Source organism: Bos grunniens, chromosome 19 (genome assembly GCF_055505025.1).
Source record: "Bos grunniens cultivar Pamir isolate PY7600 chromosome 19, Bosgru_T2T1.0, whole genome shotgun sequence".
Taxonomy (NCBI): domain Eukaryota; kingdom Metazoa; phylum Chordata; class Mammalia; order Artiodactyla; family Bovidae; genus Bos; species Bos grunniens.
This window is the reverse complement of record NC_141183.1, coordinates 10,416,594-10,440,597: the sequence shown is the minus strand read 5'-3', so window position 1 is coordinate 10,440,597 and position 24,004 is coordinate 10,416,594. Positions and strand designations below refer to the sequence as shown.

The window sequence follows — 24,004 nt, the reverse complement described above, 5'->3', positions numbered from 1 at the left end:
CGAGCTGTCCCAGAGGCCAGTCCTCACCAGGCTCAGTCCTTCACAGCTGGCCTCCTGGGATGACGTGGCTCAAGACTTGTAGATCCTCTCTATCCTGGGGGCTCCACTGGGCAACACCTGGAATGGTCATCACTGGGGACGGGCCCTGTGCACACCCTTTCCTGGTCTACTTCTCTGTGACCTAATGTTTTTATCCTGCCAAGACTTGCCGGGCTGGCAGATGCCATCCCTGCCCCACCGCCACTTCCCAACCTGCGACACCCAGGACCTCGCCACCCTTGACACGGCCTTTCTCCCACCGTCGAGGATTCGGTCTTTGTTTACTGGGCTGAGGTGCTCTGTGGCCGGGGGCAGCATTGCCAGAACATGGGGGTCCCTGCTCGGGAAGTCTGACAGCACTTGGACCCAAGGATGGGCCAGGACGTGGAGGTCACCCAAGCCAGCTTCCTGCCCAGCAGGCCCCTGCTTCCCAGTGCCCCACGACAGATGGCCGCGCGGCAGCTCCTCCAGTGTTCCCATGACTCGTGATTTAGTGGTCACGGGAGCCAAGTGACAGCTGAGAGTCCTCATCCCTGTCCTCAGAAGGGTCCTGCAGTCCAGCTGGGCAGGAAACCGGCATCCTCGGGTCCTGCCTGCTGCTCCTGACCGTCTTCCTGCCGCTTCCTCCCTCCTGCTCCCCCTCTGCTCTGGCGGGAGGCAGCTTCCACATGGAGACCTTGGGGTCGCTCTTGGTCTGCAGGAACTCAGGGTCTCTATTTCCTTATTGCTCATTTGGGTTCCTCTTCTCCCCCCTCAAATGCCTGCTTTCTCTGTTTATCTTCATCCATAGCCTGTGAACTTCACCTAGTCAGCTGTAAGCATTCATGTGTTGGGTTTGGATGGGAGTGGGAGATGGGGGGGCCCCGGGGCCTGAGTCCACCCTCGGCCTCTTCCCAATGGTGTGGCCTTGGCCGGGAGGTACTCTCAGCCTTGGTTTTCTCCACTGTCAGCTGGGGGCAACGGCAGAAGCTTTTGGTCGTGTGGATTCAATGAAACGTTCAGGAAAGCATCCAACACCTCTTTTAAAGGATGGCAGTGAAACAGATCCGTTTCATTGTCAAAATGCTCATCATAAACCCTCCAGGCTGACCAAGCAATCCCACACTGCCCCATTTGGCCACCTCCTTGGGTTCATGTCATCCCAGATGCTTCCAGGCTGACCTGCCTCTTCTAACTGTGCCTCCCTGGCGTTCTGACAGTGCCTGTGTCTCTGTTTGGGGGATCCCAAGAGCAGACCCTGAGATAAGTGGTCAAAGGCATGCAGTGATGGAAAGAAAGAGGAGGGGGACAGGAAGAGAGGCAGCCCACCATCTTGAGGGCAGCTGGAGCCTATCTCAATGGGGCTCTGGGGACCAGTGAAAACATGCCCCCCAGGGCTCTCCCATCATGGGGAGGGGTGGGATATGTGTACACCCATCTGTGCCATTCCTCCTTGAGGCTGCTCAGGGGGCATAATGCCTGGACCTCAGGACTTCAGGCCCTGGCAGATGGAGAGAGCCCCAGGCAGAGGCTGGAAGTTCTTTGTGGGGGTGGGGGGAATGTAGCTGTGTCCTCTTCACAAAGTCTGGGTCTCAGCCTGGGGGTGAGGGTGGAGATTCCCTTCCCTGGAGTCTCTTCTAGCTCAGACCTCAGAGTAATGGCTCATATTGCTCATATTGCTCATCTCGTGTTACCTCTCACTTGCCAATCCCCCTTTATCTCAGTTCCCTGTGATAGTTAATACTTCTTTATATGAAGCATCTCCAGTAATTTTGAGGCAAAATGAGTGTGTGGTTTTTCCTCCTGATTGGACTCTGATAAAGAACTGGTACTGGGGGTGGTCCTCGGAAGTGGAAGGGCTGGGCACTGAAGTGTCAAGGTGGCAGGACATGGCAGGGCCCGGGCAGTGTCTTCTGCAGACCCTCACCTGAGGTGGCGATGGTGACGATGCTGATGGCTGAGCATACAGAGCACTTTGGTGGTTCCCCACTCAGATGGCTTTGGGGTGGCCCTCCCCATGAAGTGGTGGACCTTTCTGCCCGCCTTGGCCTCAGAGACTGAGCTGTGGGGACGTTCAGCAGTAGCTGCCCCCTGGGAGCCCTTCACCTTGCTGGGCATTGGCCTTCACTAGCCTAAGTTGGCACCTCCCCAAGAATGGTTTCCTGTGGCCGGTGGCCAGCTTTGTCACCAGGGAATGAATCTATCTAATCTACTCAAATCTAATCTAATCCCCACATGCATATGCTATTGACATATGGTTTTGGTGTCATATGGTATCTGTGGTTGGCTGAAAGATATCCATGGGGCAATCCTGGAATCCGTGAATTTCACTTTGTGTGACACAACCTGACTGTGCAGGGGTGATTAAGGTAAGGACCCTGGGATGGAGAGATTATTCTCTATTATCCAGGTGGGCCCCAAATGCAATCCCAGTTGTCCTTAAAAGAGTGGGGGAAGGGGAGATTTGACACAAACAGAAGAGAATGCCTGTGACAACAGAGGCAGAGACTGGAGGGATGCGGCAACAAGCCAAGGAGCCCTTGGGGCCACCAAGAAGCCCGAGAAGGCAGGCCATGGATTCCTTCCTAGGGCCCCTGTGGGAGTGCAGCCCCGCCACACCCTGATTTCAGCCCCATCATGCTGCCTTCAGACTTCTGGCCTCCTCTGGGAGAGGCAAGACTTCGGTCATTTCTTGCCACCCAGTTTTCAGTCACTTCAGTTCAGTTCAGTCACTTAGGGCAGCCGAAACTTGCACGGTATCATAACAAAACGCACCGCAGGGGACGCTAGTGAGCTGCACTAAATGAGAGGGAATCTGTTTGTGTGGCTGTCCTCTGGGCAAGGGAGAAGCCTTAATTTTTAAACATGTGCTGTGACTGTTCTGGATGTTTCCCTCTGGTTTCTTCCTCTGCCATGTTCTGACTAGGGACATGTTCTGGTGCCATGAAAGCTTTAGTGACTGGGCACTTAGACACACAGGCAGACCCTGATGACACTGGTGACCTCACCCAAGCCCCAGTCCCAGGAGCTCTGTCGGGAGAGGGCATTCAAGAGCTCAAGATGGGGGATCCAGGCACCCCCATAGGTGTCTTGTCTGAAATCACTAAGGTGGGTGGACATGAAGGGTCAAGGTAAGCACAGGGCTTTGCTGGATTCTAGCTCTGGATGAAGGGTTTTGTGCCCCAACCTGACCCAGGAGCCGCTATCGATCCCACAGGACCAATGCTTTCCTTCAGAGAGCTTACATTCTGACAGCCAGCCATGGAGGAGTTTGTGGGAGCCAGGCAGAGGACAGTCCTTCCCACTGGGCAGCTCCCAGGACCGGGCAACACTGCTTCTTCTCATTGGATTTTCCTGGTGGATCCCTGCAAAGATATTTGTTTTAGAACTAGAAAATGTGGCAACTAGAAAATTTAAGCTTACTCAGGAGACTCACACAGTCTTTCTGTTGGACCAGACAGCTCCGGAAGTTGACAGAGACTCTCACTGCCCTCTGCCCACTTTTAAGTGAAGGGACCCTAGTTTGTTTGTTCCTTATCAGAAGGGACTTTCAAGAAATCGTTCCAGGAGAGGTTGGCAGAGGTGACAGTGGTGTCTCCTGTCCTGAAGGCCTGCCTGGATCCAGGTGGACAGGGAGTCAGGAGGCCTGGCCTCCCACCCTCCCCAGCCTGTGTTCCCCACTCAGGAGCACGGGCAGTCTAGGGAAGACAGGAACAGGCAGCCCAGGGAACAGAAGTGCATGTTTGCAGTTCAGAGACAGACAGTGAGCCCTTTGGGCAGCAGAGGCCCCACTGCCCAAACAGGTGTTGATCTTGAGGCTGGAAGTGTGAGACAGAATGTTCATAAAAGACTACTTTCCAAGCATCACTTTGCATTTCTGTAATAGGCATTAAATTTTTTTTGTGGTAAGATGTACAAAAATGTTACCTTTATAACCATTTCTTAGGGTCCAGGTCTGTGACATTAAAGACATTCACATTGTTGTGCAGTCATCACCATCATCATCTCCGGAACTTCTTCATCTTCCCCAAATAGACGCTCTCCCCATCCAATGCTAACTCCCCACAGCCCCACCTTCTGCCCCTGGCAACCACCATCCCACTCTCTGTCTCTATGGATTTGCCTGTTCTAGGTACCTTGTATAAGTGGAATCAGACAGTATTTGTCCTTCTGTGACTGGCTTATTCACTCAGCATATTGTCCTCAAGATTCAGCCATGTTGCAGCAGGTGCCAGAATAGTTTAATTTTTTTTTTAAAGGTTTACCTATTTTTAGCAGTGCTGGGTCTTCGTCTCTGCGTGCTTTCTCTGGTGGCAGTGAGTGGAGGCTACAGTACATGGGCTTCTCATTGCAGTGGCTTCTCTTGTGGAGCACGGGCTCTAGGTGCACGGGCTTCAGTAGTTGTGGCCCATGGGCTTAGTAGTTACGGGTCCCCGGCTCTAGAGCTCTGACTCAGCAGTTGTGGTACATGGGCTTAGTTGCTTCTCAGCATGCAGGATCTTCCTGGACCAGGGATTGAACCCATGTCCTCTGGGTTGGCAGGTGGATTCTTAACCATTAGAGGACCAGGGAAAGTCCAGAAAAGAATTCGATTTTTAAAAGCCTTTTCATGTAATCAGTCTCACTCCATTCTAGCCATCCTGTACATGGGTTATATTAGCCCCATTTTCAGATGAAGGTACCAAGGCTCACCATAGAGGCTCACTGAGACATGCCTGGAGGTCACATGGCCAGTGAACAGGAGCAATGACATATTTTTTCTGACCCTCCCCTGGGCTCTGCCCACTTCTCATTGGCCAGGTGACACTGATGGGCCCACAGTTTTTCCAATCTATCCCACCCACCCTTTTAATAACATCTGTCACGTAAGTAGAACATCAAATCAATTCTGGAAGAAAACCTTATCACTCCCGGTGTCTCCTCTTGTTTCCCTCTCCCCTTCTCTTGAGATGAGGGAGTGTGGTTTCTAAGAATATCTCCAAGTGATGGGACAGGTCAGTTTATAAATACTGTGTAACCTGAGATGATGGGTCCAATTTGAAGCCTGTTGACAGTGAGGCTTTGAAGGATGGGCTCCAGGCGGGGGGTGTGCATGCTCACGGAATGCAAATCAATAATTTATGAGGAGAAGGGCATGTTATGCAAATTCAAGGTATTGGCATTGTGTCTGCAACAGATAAATGCTAGGATTCCATAGAGGGAGGGGCTGAACTAAAGCGAGTCCTCAGCCCCTGGGCTCTCACGGGTTCAAACTTGTGACTATGGATGGTGATGACCAGGAGAGGTCAGCATGGAAGGGGACTCGGAAGCAAGAGAAACCTGTCCCCTGGGGCTCTAGTTTCCAGAAGTCCTTGGATGTCCCCATTCCATGATAGCTGGGAGGTTTCCTGAGTGCTTCAGATACCTGGTTTCTGTGGCCAAAGAGTCTTCTGGTGTCAGAGAATTGAAGGTCTGGAAACCCCAGACCTTCCACCTGTAGGTGGAGGCATGGCTGGGTGGCCAGAGCCACCCACTTACCTGGCTAATCTGTCTTCCGAGAAACTGGCATGGGCAGAGGTATATTGCTTAACCAACCTCATTACTTTTGTGCATTTAGCGGCTCAGGGGAAGATAATACCTTTCAGGTTTGACCCAATTTTAGTTTTTGTTGTCATAACCATGGAAAATCGACCTTTGGCCCCTCAGCAGCGGGCCTGAATGGGAAGTGATTTACGGCAAGCACGCCAGGCAGAATCCCTAATACACTTGCAGGAGAGAGCCACACACCCTCCGTCGCAGCCCTAATCTCTGCTGAGCAGCAATTTCCACGACAAATTCTCATTCTTCCCTGCCACCTGAGCACCCAGCTCCCTGGAGATTCTGAAAATTGCATTACCTCAACTTCAAAGTAGACAGATAGATGGACAGACAGACAGACAGACAAATCTCTTTACTCAGTGTCTGCATTTCCAGGCCACGGACAAGCTTGCTGAACTCTCAATAGTCATTTCTCTGCCTATGCTGTGAACTGCAGTGTCACTTCCTATTTCCGATGAGGTAGCAGGCATTGTAGGCCAGGAATTGAGGCTTCATGTGATCTGTTTGCAGAAGTCTTTCCTTTTCTGACTTTGTAGAAGAGACACAATTAGAAGATATATAATATCTTTGATGGGCTTCCCAGGTGGCACTAGCGGTAAAGAACCCGCCTGCCAATGCAGGAGACATAAGAGATTTGGGTTTGATCTCTGGGTTGGGAAGATCCCCTGGAGGAGGGCATGGCAACCCACTCTAGTATCCTTGCCTGGGGAATACCCATGGACAGAGGAGCCTGGTGGGCGACAGTCCATAGGGTTGCAAAGAGTCAGACACAACTGAAGCAACTTGGCCCGCATGCAATGTCTTTGATACAGAGACAGGAGAATGGGGTAGAGAAATCGAAGGAGAGTAGGTGTATTGGTTAGCTACTGCTGTATAACAAACTACTTTCAAGGTCAGTTGCTTAAAACAAGAATCATTTCTCTTCATTGCTTTCAAGTCCCTGGGTCAGTTGCGGGGTCAACTGATCTTGGTTGGGCTCCCTTTGGGACTGCAGAGGGACTCAGTGGCTCTGCTGCAGGCTGGGTCAAGCTGGAGCAGCCCTGCTTCATGTATCTTTCATCCCCATCCTGGGACCAGGGGCCCGAACATGGTAATAGCAGAGGCACCAGAGAACAGCAGGAACAATCAAGGCTTCTTCTGGCCTAGCCTTGGAAATGGCTCACCATCTCTTCTTCCTCCTTCTGTTGGCCAAACAACTCCCAGGTTGAGCCCAGATTCACAGAGGGTGTAAAAAGAGAATCTACCTTTTTAGAAGAAGGGAATGGCAACCCATTTCAGTATTCTTGCCTGGAAAATTCCATGGACAGAGGAACCTGGTGGGCTACAGCCCATGGGATCGCAAAGAGCCGGACATGACTGAGTGACTAACACACACTAACACACAGCTTTTCAGCAGGAAAAACTGCAAAGTCACATCATTTATTTAGTGCTTACCATGTTGAAAAAGATCCTGTTGCTGGGAAAGATTGAGGGCAGGAACAGAAGCGGGCAACAGAGGATGAGATGGTTGGATGGCATCATCGACTGGATGAACATGAGTTTGAGCAAACTCCGAAAGATAGTGAAGGATAGGGAAGCCTGGTGTACTGCAGTCTATGGTTGAACAACTCCAGTTGCCAAGAGTTGAACACAACAGAGCAACTGAACACAACAACAAACAATGGACTAGTCACTAAATGAAGTGTTCTGTATACATGGTCTTATTTATTCTTTATAGTAGCCCCAAAAGAGAATTATTATCACCCAATTTATAGGTGAGCAAATTGAGGTTGGCAAAGGTTAGTGACAGGGGAGCCGGGATTTTGATCCAAGGTTATCTGACTCCCACGGTCAGACTCTTAGGCACTATGCCTTCTGGTCTTGTAGCTCTGCCCTCTAGTTCCTGGCCCTGTTCTCAGCCTTCTCTTCCCCTCACTGGGTTACTTTATAAATGGATGGATGAATGGATGAGTGGGTGGTCAGGTTGATGGACAGACAGATGGATGGATGGCAAACGGGCATACAGTTCAGTAGACAGATGAAATTGATATTTCCAGGGACCTTAGCCTCTTTTTTAGAAAAAATTTTATTGAAGTGTAGTTGATTTACAGTGTTATGTAAATGTCTACTATACAGCAAAGTGACTCAAGCATATATACATTCTTTTTCATTTGTAGTTTGTGATAGGATGTTGATTATAGTTTTCTGTGCTATATAGTAAGATCTTGTTGTTTATCCATCCTATACAATATCAACAGTTTGCATTTGCTAACCCCAAACTACCAATCCTTCCTTCCCCCACCCCACCTTCCACCTTGGCAACCGTAGGTCTGTGAGTCTGGTTCTGTTTGGAAAGTGAAAGCGAAGTCACTCAGTCGTGTCCGACTCTTTGCGACCCCATGGACTGTAGCCTACGAGGTTCCTCCATCCGTGGAATTTTCCAGGCAAGAATACTGAAGTGGGTTGCCATTTCCTTCTCCAGGGGATCTTTCCAACCCAGGGATCGAACCCGGGTCTCCCGCACTGCAAGCAGCCGCGTTTACCATCTGAGCCACCAGGGAAACTCTTCTGTTTTGTATATGCTCATTTGCATTGTATTTCAGATTCCTCATATAAGCGAAATTATATGGTATTTGTCTTTCTCTTTCTGATTTCACTTAGTGTGATAACGTCTGGGTCCATCCATGTTGCTACAAATGGCATTATTTTGTTGTTGTTTATGACTGAGTATATATATATATATTTGTACATATGGACCACATCTTCTTCATCCATTCATCTGTTGATGGACATTTAGCTTGTTTCCATGTCTTGTCTATTGTAAATAGTGCTGCTATGAATATAGAGGTGCATGTATCTTTTCAAAGTTTAGTTATGTTTCGGTATATGCCCAGGAGTGGGGTGGATGGATTGTATGGCAACTCTACTTTTAGTAAGTGAGTGAAGTTGCTTAGTCATGTCCAACTCTTTGCGACCCCATGGACTGTAGCCTACCAGGCTCCTCCATCCATGGGATTCTCCAGGCAAGAATACTGAAGTGGGTTGCCATTTCTTTCTCCAGAGGATCTTCTCGACCCAGGGATCAAACCCGGGTCTCCTGCATTGGAGGCAGAAGCTTTAACCTCTGAGCCACCAGGGAAGCAAAGAGGGATCCTCCTTCTCCACACCATCTCCAGAATTTATTACTTGCAGGGACCTTAGCCTCTTTCTGATGTGTAATCCTAGTTTCACCAAGCCAGGCTGCCTCTGGAGAGGCCTTCCTTTCCTCATGAGCTAACACTCATCTCTAGATAGTAAGAATGCTGCCTTGAAGGAGCTCTGAAGGAAAGGGAGGTCCTAGGAAAGCAGCTGTCATGGCCAGGATCACTCAGGGAGGGCAGTCTGAAGGCCACTGCAGAGTCCCGGTTGACTTGGTCTTGGGCAGAGAGGCCTCCTCCCTGTCAGACCTTGGTCTAAGGTTCATACCCAGAAGGTAGGGCAGGAGGTGGGCAGGATAGCCTCTGGCCAAGGAAGCAAATGGGGGGAGAAGAAGCAGGTTGTGGTGGCCCTTGCTTCTCCAGCCAGCGTCTCTCCTGTCCTCATCTGCTCCTAAGCACCAGTAGCTGTTCTGACTATGACCCTCCGAGCCCCTGAAGCTGAAGCACATTGGCTTCACCAGGGAAGCCTGGCTGAGACCAGGGCCTTGTGGCGGCCGGTGGGGAGCGATTGGGGGGAGCTCTGCTGTCCTGCAGCCACCTCTCTTGACTTGAGGAGGGGTTGGGTAGATACTGGGTGTTTGCCCAGTGGTGATGGGGTGGCCACTGTACTCCAGAGGGGAGGGAGCAGCTGTGGGTGCTGCATGCAGTGCACCTCTTAATACCACCAGCCCTGGGCGTGGTGTGTCCATTCCCATCTGGCGCTCACCAGAGGAGGCCAGGTGTGGATTCTGGCTCCTGCTGCGGGTGTGCAAGGCGGCCAGGGTGGGGTCTGGGCAAGGACACTTCCTATGTTGTCATGTTCTCTCCTTTCTTCTTACTGTTAGGGAGCTGACACTGAGGCTTTGGGCGACAGCATACTGATGGCTGTGGCCCTCCTGCTGCTGCTGCTGGAAGCCCCCAGGGGCAAGTCTCTTTGCCCCAAACACAGGACACCCGCAGTATCATTACACTGATCATTGCTTCTTCCCAGACGTATTGATCTGACTCCTGTCGCTGACTCTGGCAAGTCGAAAGTCTCTGAAGCCTCAGGGACCTGAGAGAGCGGCTGTGACTCAGGGTCTATTGTCAGTCCAGGAGCTGACAAATTTTTTAATTTAAAAACTGAGTACAACTTGGTACTCTGTGACAACCTAGAGGGGTGGGATGGAGGTTCAAGAGGGAGGAGACATGGCTATACTTATGGCTGATTGACGTTGTTGTATGGCAGAAACCAGCACAGCATTGTAAAGCGATTATCCTCCAATTAAAAATAAATGGAAAAAAAAAACAGAATAATTTGCATACTGTGAAATGTATGTATGTATGCATGTGTACGTGTGTGTGTGTGCTGTGTCGTATCAGACTCTTTGCAACTCTTTGGACTGGAGCCTGCCAGGCGTCTCTGTCCGTGGGATTTTTCAGGCAAGAATACTGGAGTGGAAGTCCCCCAAATGTATAGGTCTTAATATAGACCAAGCAGTTTTGACAAATGTATGCATCTGTGTAACTATTACCTAATTTGAGATATAGAACTTCCCCATCTCTCGAGAAAGTTCCTTGATTCGGCACGAGGCACTAGAGTGCCTTCGTGGGGTGATAGGATGCAGGCAGGTGAACCTGGGACTTAGTTCCTGCCTTAGCTGGACTGTCAGGATGATGGCCTCAACCAATGCAGGCCTGTGAGACCCCAGCTCCTTTGGGCTAATGTGACTGGCCGAAAGTGGGCAGCAAAGGAACAGACAGACAGGAGAAGGGGCCTCGGTCGGAAGGAACCAGGCAAGGTCATCGGCTCGTTGTCCCCTCCATACAGTCTCACTCATCATCCAAGAAGACGTCCGAGTCCTGTGTGGCAGGCGCTCCTGTGAGGGGCAGACAGGCATTTGGCATTCAAGTGATGCTCTTGTAAATACCTGAGACCGTATATGGGAGGCTCAGAGGTGGGCATCGCTTTGTGAATTATCCCACAGCAGGGCCCTTGGGAATTCTTGGAATGTTTGTGCAAAGGACATGTGGTTACAGTAGCTAGGTGATATATATATATATATATATATTTTTTTTAAGCACATTATCGTTTTAAGTTTTATTTCCTGATACTCAGGCTTGAACTGCATTCCCTGTGGCCAGGGAGAGAGGTGTGGCCCAACAGGGGGAACATTTAAAAAACCTTCCAGGAGACACAGTCAGGCTCCAGAAACCCCCAGACCTGGGAGTGCACCACAGAATGGAGGACTCAGGGCCAGGTCGGGCACTTGGACCCCAGGGAGGGGAAACAGTCATTTCGGTTCCTGCATTGCAAGAGCAAAGAATGAGTCTTCACTCAGGCCCACTGGCTTTTATGACCCAAAGGCCACACTACACCCCTAAAGTCCTTAGCACCCCTCCCATCAGCACCTCAAAATGCTGGTCCACGCAGACATCCAAGTGTCCTCGGGAGGGAGCCCTGGGAGTCCCCATTCCGCCCCCTCCATTTCTCTCCACTTTGCAAGATTTAGAATCCTGTTAAGGCCTTGGTCCCCTCCACTGGTGATGTAAAGCCAGTCTGGAGAAAACGTCAGCTGTTCAACATCGAAATCCTATTACCAAATGCTGTGCTTCCACCCCACAGATGCGGGGCAGCACTAAGATAAGTGAGAAGGAGTCTCTGATCCAGTGGTGCTGCGCTATCTGCCCAGCCCACCTAGGAGGGGCTGGAGCAACTGCGGACAAGTCTCATCCTCACCCCCCAACCCCCGGCCCCCCTACTCCAGACAGCTCCTTCGACCCTACCTGCTAAGCCCTCCCCACCTCCCTCCACCTAGTTCCCACCTTCTGCGCCCCTCCCCCACACTTCCCCACTGACCTGCCAGCTCCCCTCCTCCTGCCCCTCCCTCAGGTCTATACCCTCTGCGACTCTACCCATGTGCCTGCACCCCATCGCTTCCCAGTGCACCCCATCTCCAGGTATCTCAGCCCCCCGTGTCCCTCCCACACCTCCCTGCGCCCTGCGCCCATCGCCCCACCCTGTACCCTCCTACATCTCCACTCCCTGTGCTGCTTCCACACCTCTTTTGCCCCTGTGTTCCCCAGTTCCTTCACTCCTGAAGCCCAGGGATTCCTTCCTGGAGGGTGTTTCTGGCCCCTCCCATCAGGCCCTCTAGATAGCTTGGCCAGGGTCTCGCTACCCAGTGCTGGGCTAACTCCCCTGTCCCAGTCCCTGCCCAGTAGAGCATCCCTGAGCAGGTGTCCCAGGCCTGCAGAAGGGCAGAAGAAAGGGGACAGGTGTGAAGAGGTGGCTTTGATCTTTTCCTGGGGGTGGGCTTTGGATAATGCCCAGGAAGCAGAGTGAGGCTTAACTGTGGGGAGTGGGCTGCCCTTCACCCCGCGCCCAAATCGCAGAGTCTGCTTTGTGAACAGACATGGCCTGAAGATGGGGCTTACTTGGTCTACTCCAGGCTCCCCACCTACACCTGCCCATCTTCCTAGTTCTGGTGAAAATCACTGACCTCCAGCTCTGTGATACCAAGGTGGGTTCTCTCCAAGTGTGTTTGTCAGAGGGATTGACTTTCTGATATATGCCACTGGCCAAGGGACTCCCCTGCAGGCAGATTTGAGCTAATTCTTCAGTGGGCCTTTCGGGGCCTTCAACCCCCAGCTGTCCTGTCTCTCCTGCCACCTGCCCTGCGTTCAGACCTCCTCAGTTGGCTGGTGAGGCTCCCCTACCTGACCTCCTTCCTGCATTTCTGCTCCACTCTTTGTGCTCAGCTCTGCTATTACTTCCTTCAGAAAGTCGGTCACACCCTCACCCTTCCTGCGTCCACAGTGCTCGGTGCATCCCTTCTGTAGCATCCATCAGAGTGTATGGCAATTTCCTGTTTAAATTATGGCAGTGCACACCCATGCTCTCACCCAGGCTTCAGTGTTTTGCAGGTGGAGGGCAAAAGGTGGTGTTATCACCACCTGTATGGAGGGAGTGGCCCCTCATGGGTGAGCCGGTGAAGGAAGGAGAGATTATGCAACTTGCACAGGATCCCCCAGGTGGAGGTGGCAAGGTGGGGGACACACCCTCCCAGCCTCACCCCTTAGACGCCCCTGTCTGCCCACTTCCCCACTAGACTGTGAACCGCTGAGGGGCCATGCAGGATGTACCCTTGCTTCCCACCGCCTAGTTTGATGTGGCACAGGCTCTCCAGGTTTATTGAATACCTGGAGGAAGTATAGTGGTCACTTGGACTTCCTCCAGCTTCTTCCCCAAGAGCTCATCGAGCTTGCTTTCAGAGTCTTCTCTCTTTCCTCACCTCCCTCCCAATCCAACTGTGTTTTTCTTCACAGCCAAGGGGCCCAACCCCTATAACAGTGTGTGGTGAAGTGGAGGGGAGAAGGGGGGAGGGATGGTTTGTCTACCAGTTATTTGGGGCCCTTGGTGAGAATCAGAGTTTTGATCTTCCCATTCACTTGTTCATTCGTGTGATTTTTCATCCAACAAATATCAAGAACCTAGTATATGTCATGGAGAAGGAAATGGCAACCCACTCCAGTATTCTTGCCTAGAGAATCCTGTGGACAGAGGAGCCTGGTGGGCTGCCAACCATAGCGTCACACAGAGTCAGACACGACTGAAGCAACTTAGCATGCATGCATGCACTGGAGAAGGAAATGGCAACCCACTCCAGTATTCTTGCCTGGAGAATCCCAGGGACAGAGGAGTCTGGTGGGCTGCCGTCTATGGGGTCGCACAGAGTCGGACACGACTGAAGCGACTTAGCAGCAGCAGCAGCAGCAGTATATGTCAGGTGTTGGGTTTACAGTGGTGAACAAAACAGATATTTCCCAGCTCTCGCAGACTATGATTAAGTAAAGAAATAAATCAAAATATAATTAGTTTGTAACAAGTGCCAAGAGAGAGTGACCACAGAACTGGGGACTATGCTAGCTTGAGTTGTCGGGGAAAGCCTCCCAGAGATGTGATTTCCACTTGAGGACGAGAGATGGGATGGAGGCAGCAGTCTCACAAGGAAGCAGTGAGTGAGAAGATCTCACCTGGGGTCGGTGGGAGACAGCTGGGTCCCTTAGAATTCCAATCTTGCCAGACCTCTTTGAAGAATCTGTTGCCTTCCTTCTGAGAACGCCCCTTCCTTGGGCTTTGTGGTATTTTGCAGTCTCATCTTCCTTCTCTTGGGGGCCTGTCCTTGTTCCTCCTTTCTCTCCCACCAACTCCTGGGGTGTCTCAGGTATTCCCTCTCATCACCCGTTCTGTACTCCCATCTTCTCACTGGTGTTCTTATCCACGCCCATGTCTTCAGCCACCATTTGTATTTTGGAAATTCCCGGGTCATTTACCTATTGCTCTGTAATGGATTACACTAAAATGTAGTGACTCCCAACAACAATCACTTATTAGCTCACAGTTTCTGGGATTCAGGAATCTGGGGGTGGCTGAGCTGAGTGCTTGTAGCTCAGTCTTTCGAGAGGTTGCAGTCACCATGTTGGCTGCTGGCAGGAGGCCTCACTCACTACGGCCGTTTGAGTGTCCTCATGCCATGGCGGCCAGCTTCCCCCAGAGTGAGTATGACCTGACCTCAGAATCGATCCACAATCACTTCAGCCATGTTCTCGTGGTTACACAGACCAGCCCTGGTCTGATGTGAGCAGGGGCTACATTAAAGGATTGGAGGTGAGAATTATAGGGGCCACCTTGGAGGTGGGCTGCCACAATCTCTAAAGCAGACAAGACTGTTTCCTAAGTCTTAGATCCCAGCACCCAACCATCTACCAAATATCACCCCACCCCCGACATACCAGGGGCACTTTGAACACATGTTCAACTCCACAAACCTGGAAAAATTGTATTATGCAATTGTTAACATATGCAGAAGTGTAAAAGGTAGGTTATAAACCATCAAGCCCGCTGAAACCTCCTCGGTGTAACCTTCCCTAAGTCCTGTCTATCATACCAACCTCCTTCTGCCCTTTCCCAAATCTTAGTTTCTCACTTGATTCCTGGTGACAGCCTCCTGATTGAGATTCCTGCCTTGGTTTTTACTCCCTCCATCCTGTCCACATTGGCACGAGAGCAAGCATCTGTAAGGCACACATCTGCCTCGTTTCCTGCTTGAAATTCTTCAAGAGAGCTTTTAAAGTCCTTGGTGTGACGTTCAAGGTGCTTCATGATCTGATTCTTGACTTGCTGGCCAGTGTTGTCCTCAGTACTTCCAATCCCACACCTCCTGCCCCATTATCTGCATCCCTGGAAGACATCTCGCCTGCTCCTCCTTGCTTGGCTCTGCACCTGCTGTCTCCGCCTCTCCTCTCCTTGAGTCTCTCGCTCACTCCAAGGTTGGCACCTCCTCTGGGAGCAAGAACACCCTCTCAGGATGAGGGAGGAGCCTCTGCCCTGGGTTCCACACATCCTCTACCCATCCCTCTCAGTGGCACTTCACTCCTTCATTCCATCACTCGAACGCACTCATTTAACACCTGCCACGTGTCAGGCACTGTTCTAGGTGCCAGGAACGTGGCACCGAGCAAAACAAAGGTCTGCTCTCTGGAGCTTGCCATCCGTGTGAACCCTTAGCCCACTTCAGCCCAGATTTTTGGTTTATCGTCATCTCTCCCTCTGCAAGTTTCTTGGGGGCAGATCAGGGTGGTGTCTCCGACCTGTGTCCCTAGCATCTAGAAGGGACTTGATGGACATGCAGCGCAGGAATGGTGCTTTCTGGAAGGGCCAAAATGTGGGAACTAGATGACCTGAAGTCTCCTGAGTCTAGAACAGACCTAGTTAACCATTCCAGGGTCTCGGTCATCATTTCCTGGACATGGCATCCCTGGTTTGGTGAGGGAAGCAGGGAAATGGGTAGCAGAGACTGAGAAGGCTTTGGATCATGCCCTTGGCAAGGCCATCTCATCAAGAGTTGCTTGGGCTTGCACTTGACTCCCTGGTGTCTCCACCACTGCCCAAGACTCAGCTATTAATTACCCACCTGCCAGCCTTTCAGCCAGCCTTGCAGACCACTTGGGTCACATGCCCACCTTGCTGGCGTGTGTCCAGCACTCCATGAGAAAGAAGGCACTGGCCGCCTTCAAGTCTCCCAGGGAGCCAGCAGTAGCTAGACTGGAGTTCTCCTGTGTTTTGGGAACATTTCAGGGTCAGGGCATGGAGTCCCTTGGCCACTGGTCCCAGCCTCACGTCAGCGGTCCTGAGCCCCCAGCTTGAGCCTGGCTGTCAGTCGGGTCACACAGTTTCCAGCCGCTCCTCCAGAAATTGCTTTCCTCGACCTTGGGGAAAATTGCTTCCCAAATGACACCCCTCCATTTCACAAGCCTTAAACACAGCACCAGGGACATGTAAATTACATGAGGCCCTTCCCATTCCCGTCGGCTACATTGAATAATGTAGCATTTCAACAATACCTAAAGGTACACTATTATTAAAACACACTGGTATTAAAAAAAAGAAGAAGCAACAGCAGCGGAGCTACATTAAAATTGTCACAGACTCCCACTAGATGCCAGAATCATAAAACCCAAATTATTTTTGCCAGAGAAAGGATTCATAAGGCATGAGGGGAGTTAGGAACGGAGCTGGTTTCACACGAGTGGTTTAAAAATGGGAGGAGGAGATTCATTTATTCAGAATATTACATATCCTCTGTAATCTTTACAACTGAAATGTGATGCTTCATGTTCTTCTCCTGGTTAAAGAAATAGCAGGTTTGGCTTTCTTAGCTTGAGCCTCATTTCAAGCGCTGGTTTTGGTTATTAGCTCGTGTTTTGGGGGAAGAAGAATGAGGAGGAATAGGTGTGATGAGAAATTGAGGGGAATGCCGTCGGCATCCCTGAGAGATGCCTTGAGAGAGGCTGAAGAGAGAAGATGGGAGAAAGGACCCTGGCTCACAGGGAGAAGCAGGTTTCAGAGAAAAATAAGGAAGAAAAACAGTGCCTTGCAGGCAAGTGAATGAGGACTCTGCAGTGTAACAAATGGGTATGGTTAGCAGGGGGGCTTCCCAGGAGGCACTAGTGGTAAAGAACCCACCTGCCAATGCAGGAGACATAAGAAACACGGGTTCGATCCCTAGGTTGGGAAGGCCCCCTGGAGGAAAGCATGGCAACCTGCTCCAGCATTCTTGCCTGGAGAATCCCATGGACAAAGGGACAGTCCATGGGGTCACAAAGACACAACTGAAGCAACTTAGCATGCTTGCATTCATAGTTAGCAGGGGGCTTCCCTAGTACCTCAGCAGTAAAGCACCTGCCTGCCAGGAGACACAGGTTTGATTCCCTAGTCAGGAATATCCCCTGGAAAATTAAATGGCAACCCACTCCAGTATTCTTGCCTAGGAAATCCCATAGACAAGGGTTCCTGGCAGGCTACAGTCCATGGGGTTGCAAAAGAGTCAGATACTTAGTGACTAAAACAGCAACAAGCAATAGTTAGCAGGATAACTATCCCTGTTTGTTTGGATATTTGGATGGTTTTTAAAAGTGAATACTGAATCCCTGCCATTATTCTGAATTTTTTCTCAGTTTTATTGAGATGAAATTGACATGTATCATTAAGATGTACAACATAATAATTTGATATTTGCATTTATTGCAAAATGATCACCATAATTAGCCTAGTAATATCCATCACCCTCACATAGTTACATTTTTTTTTGCTTGTGATGAGAACTTTTAAGATCTACTCTTGGCAACTTTCAAGAACATACCTATAATTCAGGAGACCTGGGTTCAATCCCTGGGTTGGGAAGATCCCCTGGGGAAGGGAACAGCTACCCACTCCAGAATTCTGGCCTGGAGAATTCCGTGGACAGAGGAAACTGGCAGGCTACAGTCCACGGGGTCTCAAAGAGTCGGACACAACTGAGCGACTTTCACTTTGACTTTGTAGTGCTGTCACCATGCACCATGCAGTGTTATGCCCCCAAAATGTGTTCATATTCTAACTGGAAGTTTGTCCTAACTCACCACCTTCACCATTTCCCACCTCCCCCCCCCCGGCTCTGGTAACCACCAGGCTATTTCTCTGTTTCTATGGCAAATCTATGCCATTACTCTGAACTTCTTTTACTTTCTACCAGACCAAACGGGAGAACTAAAAGCCTTCCTCCTCTGCAGTGAGATGCAGCAGGAACGTGTGGTTTGGGGAGAAAGGCCCATTTCTAAGATGTGTATGTTGAGTCCTTTGGGATTTTTCAGCTTCCATTTCTGGAGTCCCTGTGGGAAGCCGCGCAAGGAGGCTGGCACATCTCTGGCAGTATTAGTATCCTCATTAAAACAACCAAACAAGGTACAACAAAATCCCCAAAACTTGATTTCTGAAGATTTCAGAGTCCTTTGGGAAAATCTTTGCTATTACCAATGGAGTCCCCTCTACTCCATCCTGCCCGCCCCTCCCCACTGCCTTAGGTGGCTCCTGGCGTTCATGGCTGACCTTTATGAAGAGGCCTGTGGCTCTGGGGGCCCTGAGAGCTCATTTGGCTCCTTGAAGCATTAGGAGAAAATGCCTCTGATTTAGTGCAAAGCCTTCTGAATGTATTACCCCTGTGCTTCTGGGAGGAACCGATCAGGTGACGTTCCAGACACCACGCCTCATGGAGCATCCCGATCCCTGGCATGCGTCTGCACACAGGAGGCTCTTCAGACGAGTCGAGGGGGCAAAGGGTCAGGGCCGTTAGTTCTGCTTGTCCCGGGTCATACAGCGCGTCGGAGATGGGGCTAGCTGGAGGGGAACATGCTCCAAGTTGTTCCTGCCCCGATGCCCCAGAGGCTCCAGAAAAGTCACCCAGTCTGTCATGGGGGCCGGTGTCCTGTGCCTTGTTCCAAGCAGGAGATGAAGGGCTGCACTTGCAGGGCCACATCTGCCCAGAGGGGGCGCCGTTGTCCACACCCCGACGCCCAGTGGTGCTGTGTGCTGGCAGGCGGCCCAGTGAGGGCGCTCCAGCGAGGGCTCCAGCCTGTTAGCTCACCCGCTGTCTCTGCTTCTCTGGGTTGCCTCCACCTGAGTCCCGTGAATAAAGCCTCTTCCTCAGGTAACTTGTACATTACAAAGGACTATTCTCTCGCCAACCTGTCCTTGGGCCCTGAAGTCCCAGTGAACCTTTCTCTTGGAGATTTGGAAGCAAATCCAGAGTATCTGCTTGGCTGTTGGACCTTTCTCTGCAGGAAGCTGTGAGCCTGAGGGGTCTTCGGTGGGCCTGGATTGTCGGCTTTGCTGTGTAGAACGTGAAGGTCATTCTACCTCTGGGAGTCGGAGACCATCCCGCTGACAGGCAATAATTAAGAACAGTTAATTCCACGTGTCGGTTTTCAGGTTGGCTGGGAATTTTAATGAGAAACATTACTCCCATGCACACTGCCCACCCAGACGCACCTCCCTTCTCCTTCTTTTCATTGTTCACTTAACAATATCGGCCGAGCGCCTACTGTGTGCAGCCCTGGGCCAGGTGCCAGGAGCCACGGTGAGCAAAGGTCAACACCCGTCTGCCCTCGCGGGACTGGGTTCAGTCCTACTTCAACGACGATGGTTCAACCCTTTTTCCCTCTCCGTTCCCTCTCCCTTCCTTCTTCCTCCAGTTCTTTCATCTCTCCCCACCTCCTCACCCCCTTCAGCCCCCTCTCTCCCAGACCAACACCCCTGCTCAGCCCCTCAGGACAGTGTCCAGCCCCACGGGGGGCAGAGGACAGGAGCCCTCAGAAAGGAATGGAGGGGAGACTGCTCGGTCCCTGGCAGAGCTGGAGGCTGTGTGGCTGCTCGTCTGGAGGGCTGGAGTCTGAGGGTGGCCAGAGGACCTTGTCATCCACACAGTCTCTTCTAGAAAGAGCCTCCAGTGAGGCCTGGGCCCCTTCCTGTGTTGGCTTATTTTTTGCAGAAGACACTTTCTAGAAGTCCAGGTGTTTATCTTTCCATCTTTTCTCCCCAGTGGCAAGAATCCAACAGGAGGCCTTTTGGGGCCGGAGCGCCAAAGGCAGCCCCCAGCCTCTGACCACCTTGGGAGCAGAGCTGGGGGCCCGGCTGGCTCAGCAGCCACCGTGGGCTGGAGTGGTCAGAATGGGGCACAGGCCTGGGAGACTTCAGTCCAGAGCTGAGATGTGGTGGTGGTCAGGGTAGGGAGTGGTTGGCAGTGGGAATGGGCTCTTTACTGTCCTCTGAGACTCAGCCCTCCCTCCTGCCCAGGCTGCCTGCCCCACGCCCTTGGCAGGACCATGCCTGGTGCTTTCCAGATCCAAGGACTTTTCTATATCATATCTCCAGCCTTCCCAGGAAACAGGCCTCTGTCGATCCCCAAATTATTTTGAAAGCCCCCACCACTAATGCCAGGAGAGTGGATCCCAAAGCAGATAAAGGAGGCAGGGAAGAGTCCTGGCCAACAGGAAACCCTTGTGCCCCAGTGACCCTGGGGTTCTGCAGGGGGTGTGTGGGGGTGGGGGTGGGGCCTCAGAGGCCCTCCCTGCAGTGGTGGGGGGCGAGGAGGCCTGGCAGGTTGCAGGGCAGCAGCTGGAGGCCCCTGCCTGCCTCCTACACAGAGTGTGCCCTGGCAGAGGCGGGAACCACAGGTGCCTGGCACTGAGCATGCCACATGGTGGGGGCCCAAGAAATGTAATTCCAAGAAAGAGGAAGATTCAGCTCCCTGCTGCGGCCAGTCCAACTCTGTTGCCTCAGAGTCCAGAGTCTGATATGACAGGCTGTGGCCTTGACCCTGGGCCCCGCCCTGGGCAGCTTGGCCTCTTTGCTTTTTTGCCTTATCAACTGAGCTAATCCTGTGGGCCTTGAGAGAGGTATCCTAGTGACTTCATTACTCGGCCTTTACCTCCTCCCCCAACCACCGCTGCTGGGCTCCATGGGCAGGAAGGGACCAATTCCTTCCTCTGCAGCCCAGGACCCAGGGCACTCCACCTGGGTGGGCCCTGTGGGCCCCAAAACTGAGGGCCTGGCTTCTGTGCCGTGGGTGATGGATGGTGCTTCCTGCTGAGGAGGGAGGGAAAATGTGCCGCTGCAATCAGGGACAAGCTGTTAGATAATCTCCCATCCGCTTGGGTGGAGGAAAACACATGGAGCTGGGGAGGGGGCCCCCTCCAGTCCATCTCAGCAGGCACTCTGTGTGGGGCAGAGTTGGGTGATGGGCAGGTGGGGGACATGAATTTGACCCTGGAGAAGGTGGCCTGGATTGGAGGATCGAACATGACAATCAAGGTGCTGGTGACTGGAGGAGTTTGGGGACATCCCTTGGATTCTTGCTGCTCTGTCCTCCCTGTCTCTGTGCCCTTTCCTTTGTCGCTTTTTTTCCCAGATTTAGGTACCAGGGGCGTGGGGCGTGGGCCTGGCCGGGCCGCATCCACAGCCCCGTCTTGCTCCCGATCCAGCAGGTCTGGTGGAAAAGGAACGCCGGTCCTTGCCTTTTGTACTGGCTGCTGATAATCAAGCGTTTATTATACAAGAAGCCAGCCTACCTGCCTTCTTGCCCCAACAGCTGGGGTCACTACCTGGAGCTGCCTCCACGTGGGCTCCCTCCACTCCCAGTTGAGCCTCTTTTCTCCCCCAGCCCCTCTCCCTTAGCCATCCATCTCCTTGCATGGAGCCCATTGACCTGGGAGAATCAGATCATGCACGTATCTCTCCCCGTGAAAAGTGGCCTGTGGAGCTCAGGGCTGTTCCTGGCCTCTCCCATGCTCAGGTCCTAGCTCTGTGCCTGGCACGGATGGCCACTGAAAAGGGGGTTGTGCCCACGCATTTCTCTGCAGTTGGCAGCACTCTGTGAGGTTGGCCATGCCATTTGGGATGGGGGCCATCTCTGTCTTCAGTAACTGGATTTTAAGAAAAGGAAAAAACTGACAGTTTTTTCTTTATTATGTTTCAAAGCTCTGTTGTGAGATTTTGGGGGACATGCCAATGGGAGTCTTTCCACTGGGGTAGGGTGGGGGACAGAGCTGAACCATCCCCTGGCCAACAAGACCTCACAAGCCCTCCCCAAAGCCAGTCCTTCTGGACTGATCAGGATGGACCCCCTAAATGGTTTATGTGTCCTGTTTGCCTAATGGCACACTCACTGGGTTGAGATAAATTAAGCAAAGAAAAGGCTTCCAAGGCCCAGGTGTCTCCTACCCTCTACAAAACCTAACCAGCCACCACCAACAAAATAAACACAAACAACCAGATCGCTTCTATTTTCCTGGGAATTCCTGCTCTAAAGACTGATATGAGACACTGTTCTAAGTAAATCTAAGGGTGCAAAACGAGAATAAAAGTTGGGGGTTGTTTATTCATTCGCTTGATGAATACTGAGTGAGCTCCAGCCATGTGCTAGGTGTGTTCCAAGCGCTGGAGATATAATGAATAAAACAGATCAAGTGTCTGCCCGCAGGAAGTTGGCATTCTGGGTTGAGGGAGGGGGAAAGAAAGACCACAGGCAGCAAATGCATCTATGTGACAGCAGATTCAATAATTTCTGGGAAAATTCATGGGGAAAAGAAGGAAGGAGTACCAAGGGGATGGTGGTTATTTCTGATAAGGTGTTTGGTTTTCAGATGACCTCTCTGGAAAAAGTGTCATGTAATGGAATCCCTCGTGGGGGCAAACCCCAACTTAGGTAGGGGAGTGTAGTCCATGTAACAGCTGGTAGAAAGGTGTGATGTGGGGTGGGGGTGGGGGCGGGGGAGGAGGCATGCTTAGGTCTGGAGGCACAGCTGGGAGGCCTGGGGACTGCAGGGGTGGGGGAGGCAAGGAGTGGGCATGGTAGGGGGAGGGGCCAGTGGTACAGCAGGAGGCTGCAGTACCAAGGGTCCTGTGGGTAGAGGAGGATTTACCATGAAGTGATGCACCCATAGGGCTTCCCTGATAGCTCAATTGGTAAAGAATCTGCCTGCAACGCAGGAGACCCTGGTTCGATTCCTGGGTCGGGAAGATCCACTGGAGAAGGGATAGGCTACCCATTCCAATATTCTTGGGCTTCTCTTGTGGCTCAACTGGTAAAGAATCTGCCGGCAATGTAGGAGACCTGGGTTCGATCCCTGGGTTGGGAAGATTCCCTGGAGAAGGGAAAGACTACCCACTCCAGTATTCTGGCCTGGAGAATTCCATGGACTGTATAGTCCATGGGGTCCCAAAGAGTTGGACACGACTGAGCAACTTGCCCTATGCACCTATGGAGCCCCGGGTAAGACCCTGCACCTTACTTTTGCATCCACCACCTTGTCTTATTTTCTTAGAAAAGGACACACTCACCCCCCAAACCGTGTAAGCCTCGTAGTCCCCAGACCTGGACTGACCTGGTTTGCAGGCCATCGTAGCAAATCTGGGTGTTGCCTCCCTGTGAAATAGGACACCGTTGGGTGGACGCATCAGGAGAGTGAAGTCACCAAGGGGATCTGTTAGAATGAGAAGGACAAAGCAGTTGTCAGAGGTGGTGTGGCCATGGGTCCTGGAATCTGAACTGGGTGAGGCGGGGAGCGAGAGCAGAGGGGGATGGGAGACAAAGAGGGGTGAGACGGGCACATCGGGGTCAGAGAATCACAGCAGGTTGGGGGCAGGGCTCCACAGCAAGAGAGCTGGGCGAGCTGCAGAGGACGTCCCACCCTGGGCAGCAGTCCGGCTCTAATGATTTGTTTTTCACAAGGTTCCCCTGATTCCCTGGGGGTGTGATCCCTGATGGCAACAAATTGGCTTCGAAGCTGCTCTCTCTTCTCTTGTTTATTAACACCAGTGTTTGTTTTATATATTAAAAAAAGGCATGTTGGCTTCAAAGGCATTTACATTTTTCCTTTTCTTTTCCTTCAGATTGGAAAGCTGCCTCTGAGACTCTGAAGGTTTTCCTGCTGATACTCGCTCCTTCCCAGTAACCCTCCATCCCAAGGGGAGCCCCAGAAAGAACACCAGGGGGGCCTCCCTGCTGCCACAGAACCACCTCACCCGCCACTCCAGGTAAGGCCGCGCCTGCCCGCCACCACACCTGTCCTCAGAGTTTGCATTTGTGATGGAAAAACATCTTAATGAGGAGATTTTATTTTACATGAGGGAACGACAGGGACGTTCTTTTGCTGGCTCTAGTTTGCAGATTGTGGGGTCTTCTGTGTCTTCAGGGAGAAGGACAGGGAGAATCGCAGAACCGCAGGAATGCCTTGGGTGGGATTTTGTAAGAAGTGGCTACTGAAATCTGTCAGCCTGGCGGGGAGTGGTTATTCCAGGAAGGAGGGTGGACAGGGCGCTCAGTTCACTGTCTAGTGTCAGCACGAAATGCCACGGTGGCCAAGGTGGGGGTCTGACCCTCCCTTGCATGGCTCCG

At 51.8% G+C, this 24,004-nt stretch overlaps 1 protein-coding gene across 12 annotated transcripts in view; it reads left to right on the top strand.

Annotated features, from left to right (window-relative positions):
- RBFOX3 (RNA binding fox-1 homolog 3) overlaps positions 1 to 24,004 on the top strand; it is a 440,759-nt gene that overhangs the window by 90,011 nt on the left and 326,744 nt on the right. For all 12 annotated transcript variants that reach the window (XM_086356478.1, XM_086356477.1, XM_086356473.1 and 9 more), the window contains exon 2: positions 23,500 to 23,643. The gene's annotated coding sequence lies outside the window, so the exon portion shown is untranslated. The remainder of the gene's footprint in view (positions 1 to 23,499; positions 23,644 to 24,004) is intronic.